At 32.1% G+C, this 7006-nt stretch overlaps 1 protein-coding gene across 1 annotated transcript in view; it reads left to right on the top strand.

Annotated features, from left to right (window-relative positions):
• Positions 1-2746: 2746 nt before the first annotated feature.
• The window catches only part of LOC108732561 (ankyrin repeat domain-containing protein 12), a 37289-nt gene continuing 33029 nt past the window's right edge, over positions 2747-7006 (top strand). The window contains exon 1 of the mRNA XM_025976079.1: positions 2747-3122. The gene's annotated coding sequence lies outside the window, so the exon portion shown is untranslated. The remainder of the gene's footprint in view (positions 3123-7006) is intronic.

Below are 7006 nucleotides of genomic sequence, written 5' to 3'. Positions count from 1 at the left end.
CTTAAACAAGTTTAAAGTTCTTATTACATTTATTAATGATAAACAAACAGCTAAATAATAATAATAACTAAAACTGAAACTAAAACACTAGATAACTGCACTACCAATAAAACAAACAACAACAAAACACCAGCTGAAATGATTGAGATATAATTTCTCTATCTTTATGTTATAGTTTCTTCAGTTTAGCAACAAATAATTCTTCTATATGCTTCCTTATTTGCCTTTGCCATCCGCTTTAATTGGAAAAGAGACACTGATGCCAAAATACTTTGTTTAGCGTGAAAGATCAGAGCCAAAATAGGGTTGCAAATAATTTTATTTATGTAAAATCAACATCAATCAATTCTTCTATATGCTTCCTTATTTGCCTTTGCCGTCCGTTTTAATTGGAAAAGAGACACTGATGCCAAAATACTTTGTTTAACGTGAAAGATCAGAGCCAAAATAGGGTTGCAAATAATTTTATTTATGTAAAATCAACATCAATCATTTTAAATCAAAATGCGTACAAAGCATTTTGTTTCTGATCTTTTACATATTGTAATAACAGAAATAAATAAAATTCATAGTTGTTTTAGCTTTGGGTTCATCTAATAAGTGAAGTTTTTCGAATCGTTTTTTAAGAATTTTGGATTATACGCATTTATTAGCACATCACAATATCCTGTAGCTTTCAGTTTTCTTAGGGTGGCGAAATAACTTTAGGCTTTAATTAATATTTTTAATTTATTTATTTTATAGATATCGGCGTTTCTGCCTTCTAATGGTAGTGAGACAGCTAGCGAAACTACTAGCAGAGTTGTTTCCTTATTTTCTTTTTCTTTTTTGTTAGTTTATATACTTCGTTTATTCGTAAAAGGAAACGACAATTAATTTTTAACCTTTCGTGATCATTGTTTTTCGTTTTCTGCTTATGATTTAGGTGAAATTGCATATTTTAACCATGTAAGAATTGAAAATATGTAAACTTACTTGGAGACTTCAACGTTGCGTTAAGCGGGAAACTTATAGTGCATTCGACAAGAATCTACGGTAAATAATATGGATGCATACATGAAGGAGCTCAAAGTTTTGTTCGTTATAGCCGGGTGTTCGTTACGAGTTATTCCTATTAAATGTCAGGAATAATCGGTGTACAAAATTTTATGATAGGCGTTAATGCCGTAAATACGTGACAAATATTATTGACGACTACCTAAAACTAATTTTTCTATCCCTTAGGAACGGAATTTTCTGTAAAGTAAAACGAAAATATTGGTATGGTAGGGAAGAAAAAGTAGGGAAAGAGCGAATATAAAGATAGGAGAAGAAAAATTAGAAGAAGTGGTTGATTTTAGGTATCTAGGAAGTCAGATAAGTCAGGACGGAAGGAGTTGTAGGGATATAAAGCAGAGGATAACGCAGGGGCGAGACACCTTCAATAAAAAGAAGTCACTTCTATGCTCGTGAAAGGTTACTTAGAAATTCGAAAAAGNCCGGAAAACAAAATCGATCCAATATTTTAGATTATCCGTTTCCAAGGAGTTTAGAATTTTTCGGGCTATCTCAAATTAAAGATTTAGAAGACATTAATGGAATATCTCTTTGTCCTTTTTTTAAGCTTCTAATTTTATATAACGGTTGGTCGGTGATACTAGCAAAACTTTTAACTGCAAAAACGTATTTTGCATTTTACAAATAGAAAATGCGTTTGGAAAAGTATTTTAAATAAAATACAATACGCTTTTCTCAAAAAAACTATTTAAATGCAAGATAAAAATAAGTATTTTTTATTTTGTAAATCAGATCTCTGTAAGTAAGACCTTTATTAAATGCTGAAAGTAACTTTGTATATTAATTAACCCTTTTTGAGATACACTATAAGTTTTGACCTATAATAATGTACGTAATGTACTTTTTATTCTATTAATTAATAACCGTGTGATCATGTACTAGGTATATTAATTTATTCTTGGTCGGATGGTACACATGTTGCGGTGAGATAGAGCGAAATGCAGTTGTACCATCGACCAACCGATGGATGTTGTAGATATTTTATCATTACTAGATACAACAAAACCAACTAACGAGAGCCCCACTTGTTGTTTGACCCACATAATAAAATAACTAAGAGAGAGCCAGCCAATGTCATTGGCACGGTCGGCCAATTATATCCAATACAGAGATTATACATGAGAATAATTATCACAATATAGTGAAAAACCGCAACTATAGATCCTTTCTCCACTAGAGCAAGCATCGATTTTTCAAATCACAAGTGTCATCAAAAACCTAATTACAACCCCAAAATATCAACAGGAATAGAGAGATTCAGCTAATAATAATAACAGTTTACCATCAAAACGCTAACCTAATTTTTTTTTAATCAGAGCAATAAAAAACCTGACCACAACAACACTTTTCCTACCGCAACCTTACAAAAGAAATCAGTAAAAAAAGTGGTGTAGCATTGGTCGGGAATTGAACCCGGGACTGCTTGCCTGGCAGCCACACGTCTATACCACTGCACCATTGCCGTTTGTTCAAAATTAAGAACGAGTTTAATTCGGCGCATCGCATAAAAGGGCGTTTCTTAGAGATACTAAAATAATTTATTAATAAGAATATAATCCAAGTTCGATTTGACGAATCCTTGTAACACAAGGCATGTATATTATAACAACTGCAACTGTCGTGTAGAAAGTGGACGCAGGCATACTTCGTACAGCAATTTCTTTCCTCTCTTGGGTCGTTCTAGCAACAACCAATTTCTTATTTCGCGTTTTATGGTCGAAGAAGTACACACGGTAAGCCTCTCGAAAAACAACGGTTAATCTCTCGCATACACCGACCGAACTAAGTAACCATAGCGATTAATAAAAAACGGCCGTGCATTTTACACGCATTCAATCGGACGGACATAAATCCTTCACGCGATTGTTAACTCCGGTTTACAAGATGTGTTGTTGTTATTTATTAGTAGGCAATTCGCGATAATGGTATTGTTGTTTTACTGTTTCTCATATTGTTGTCAGTTACCGCGGTAACGCAATTGTTATTGAATAGTGGATGCGATTGTTTAATGGACTGTTGTTGTTAAGGTGACAATCGGAGGGGCTCACTTGATTGTCGGCGAAAAGGTTTGTTTAACAATGTAATAATGTGATAACAATTAAAATGACTGTGATACAACACGCTTTGACACTTTTATAATTTTTTTTATTTTCTGTGTAATTTTATTAAAAAAAAATTGAGAAAGGTGACGTTAAAAGATTATAAATAAAAAGACGTTTTCTATTATTTTTCATATTAATTAGTTTTTTTTATCATATTTCATAAAAACGTCACTATTTTTCAATTTTCACGATATAGAGGAAGATATTTTATATTTTAGATAGAGTTTTTGTTATTATTGTGTATAGATGACATATTTTCACTACATAAGAAAGCTTAGAAATTAACGAATTTATAAATTTGTAAAATTAAAGAAGAAAATTTCGGAAAAACATTTTATGAATTTCCTTGGTCTTCTGATAATTCTTAAGGAAAAGTGCCAATTAATGAATTACAACTATAACTTTAGATGAGTCTTTTTTCTCTTTACAAGAATATTTGTATTCTATATTTAGTTATTGTAATGGTAATTTTGAACAAAAAATTACGAAGAATTTACTGTTAAAATTGCGGTTCGAAGATACTCGACCCATTTTTGCTTTCGAGAATCAGAAAGACGATCATCATTATGATAATCATTATTAACTCATCATCAGCGAGACTGTTGGACACTTTATTTGTTTATTTTCGGTATATTAACTAACCGAACCTCAAGAAGCGTATTCACACAATTAAAAAAAAAACAGAGTAGCTGTAAATTAATCAATAGTTTGGCCTCTATAAGATGTCAAGCAAATAAACAAGGCATTGTCTGTCATTAAGCAAACGTTTCGATTTAATTGAGGGCATTGCAGAGTCTCAGAAATAATTTTCAGTGAAAGTAGAAGTAGAAATGTATGTATATAGAGAGTTGGATATCTTGGGGCTAACTTTTCATTCATTCATTCATTCCAACTGCTGTGAGTAAATAAGAATTAACCGTCTGCTAAAAGAAATTTAGCCTCAGGCCGTAGAAAATACTTCACCTATATAGTAAACACATTTGTGTATACATACATACACATATAAATAAAATAGTCCATGTATACGGCATCGGAGATATGTATCAATTTAATGTGGCGAAAATTATTAATTGTTTGACCGATTTATTATATATTTTACTTTGTTTTTAATCGAGAATAATGACACTTAGGGTGGCGAAATAACTTTAGGCTTTAATTAATATTTTTAATTTATTTATTTTATAGATATCGGCGTTTCTGCCTTCTAATGGTAGTGAGACAGCTAGCGAAACTACTAGCAGAGTTGTTTCCTTATTTTCTTTTTCTTTTTTGTTAGTTTATATACTTCGTTTATTCGTAAAAGGAAACGACAATTAATTTTTAACCTTTCGTGATCATTGTTTTTCGTTTTCTGCTTATGATTTAGGTGAAATTGCATATTTTAACCATGTAAGAATTGAAAATATCTAAGCATACTTGGAGACTACAACGCTGCGTTAAGCGAGAAACTTATAGTGCATTCGATAAGAATCTACGGTAAATTATATGGATGCATACATGAAGGAGCTCAAAGTTTTGTTCGTTATAGCCGGGTGTTCGTTACGAGTTACTCCTACTAAATGTCAGGGACAATCTGTGTACAAAATTTTATGATAGACGTTAATGCCCTAAATATGTGACAAATATTATCGACGACTACATAAAACTAATTTTTTATCCGTTAGGAACGGAATTTTCTGTAAAACAAAAATACTGATAGGACACGAAAAATTAGAAGAAGTGGCTGATTTTAGGTATCTAGGAAGTCAGATAAGGCACGGCGGAAGGAGTAGTAAGGATATAAAGCAGAGGATAGCGCAAGATCGAGTCGCCTTTAATAAAAAGAAGTCACTTCTATGCTTGCGAACGGTTAATTTAAAAATTCGAAAAAGATTGTTAAAGGTGTGTTTGGAGCGCGACGCTGTACGGGTGCGAAACATAGACGGTGGGCGCGGCGGATAAGAAAAGGTTAGAAACATTCGAAATGTGGTGTTACAGGCGAATGATGAGGATAACGTGGATAGAGAAGGTTAGAAACGAAGAGACATTAGAAAGAATAGGAGNATCGGCGTTTCTGCCTTCTAATGGTAGTGAGACAGCTAGCGAAACTACTAGCAGAGTTGTTTCCTTATTTTCTTTTTCTTTTTTGTTAGTTTATATACTTCGTTTATTCGTAAAAGGAAACGACAATTAATTTTTAACCTTTCGTGATCATTGTTTTTCGTTTTCTGCTTATGATTTAGGTGAAATTGCATATTTTAACCATGTAAGAATTGAAAATATGTAAACTTACTTGGAGACTTCAACGTTGCGTTAAGCGGGAAACTTATAGTGCATTCGACAAGAATCTACGGTAAATAATATGGATGCATACATGAAGGAGCTCAAAGTTTTGTTCGTTATAGCCGGGTGTTCGTTACGAGTTATTCCTATTAAATGTCAGGAATAATCGGTGTACAAAATTTTATGATAGGCGTTAATGCCGTAAATACGTGACAAATATTATTGACGACTACCTAAAACTAATTTTTCTATCCCTTAGGAACGGAATTTTCTGTAAAGTAAAACGAAAATATTGGTATGGTAGGGAAGAAAAAGTAGGGAAAGAGCGAATATAAAGATAGGAGAAGAAAAATTAGAAGAAGTGGTTGATTTTAGGTATCTAGGAAGTCAGATAAGTCAGGACGGAAGGAGTTGTAGGGATATAAAGCAGAGGATAACGCAGGGGCGAGACACCTTCAATAAAAAGAAGTCACTTCTATGCTCGTGAAAGGTTACTTAGAAATTCGAAAAAGATTCTTAAAGGTGTATGTTTGTAGCGTGGCGTTGTACGGGTGCGAAATATGGACGGTGGGTGCGGCGGAAAAGAAAATGTTAGAAGCGTTCGAAATGTGGTGTTGATGAGAATACCGTGGATAGAGAAGGTTAGAAATGAAGAGGTATTAGAAGGAATAGGAGAACAGAGGACTCTATAGAAACCAATAAGAAATAAGCGAGATAGGTTGGTAGGACACCTTCTCAGACATGAAGGTCTAGTTAGAGACATATTAGAGGCAGAAATAGGAGTTAGGAGGGGTAGAGGTAGACCTAAATTAGATTACTGTTCGTAAATAGTTTATATGATTTATATGCATTACATTTACGTATATGTGTACGTATACGAAATGAAAGTGACTTCTCAACAAATGACACTTTTTTTTGTCGATAATAAATAACAATATTAATTTTTGCTATGTATGTATGTAGCTATAAAAAATACGATAGATATACGTGTATCTATACAATTTGCTGAGGCAATTAGAAATGTACCTAATAAAAAGTGAAAGGAATACCAAACTCAATATTAACCCATTTTACAATACACTGAAAATTGAGTACGTACATGCATGTGATACATAAGTGACTGTAAATAATCTATCTATAAGTCGGAATTTAGAATTAGAACGAGATCAGATTTTATTAATATTAAATAACTGAAAAGGAGTTTAAATCAATTCTAGTGTATTTGTTTAATAAATGTTGTACTACGTTAACAAAATTATCGAAAATGTCATTTAACAAAAGCAAGGATGCGAGAATGTTTTTAAATATATATTTCAATACAAGTCCCAAAACGAACAGAGAAAAATTAAAATTTTTTATTTTGAACCATCGAACCTATTAAATGTCAGGGACATTATTATTTTACTTTTCCTGTAATAGTTAGAAAACGTTCAATATATGTAAATTATTGTTTCAGATATTTTAAATTATAGACAGTGTTATTCATATTCTGTAGCTAAATAAAAAATATTTAAAATAGTTTATTATACCATACTTAGAAAAAAATTGTGATTTCAAAAAAAAAATACATAATTGAAATGGTATTA

Source organism: Agrilus planipennis, unplaced genomic scaffold (genome assembly GCF_000699045.2).
Source record: "Agrilus planipennis isolate EAB-ADULT unplaced genomic scaffold, Apla_2.0 scaffold71, whole genome shotgun sequence".
Lineage (NCBI taxonomy): Eukaryota > Metazoa > Arthropoda > Insecta > Coleoptera > Buprestidae > Agrilus > Agrilus planipennis.
Note: the sequence above shows the minus strand (reverse complement) of the source record. Positions and strands in the feature narration are given on the sequence as shown.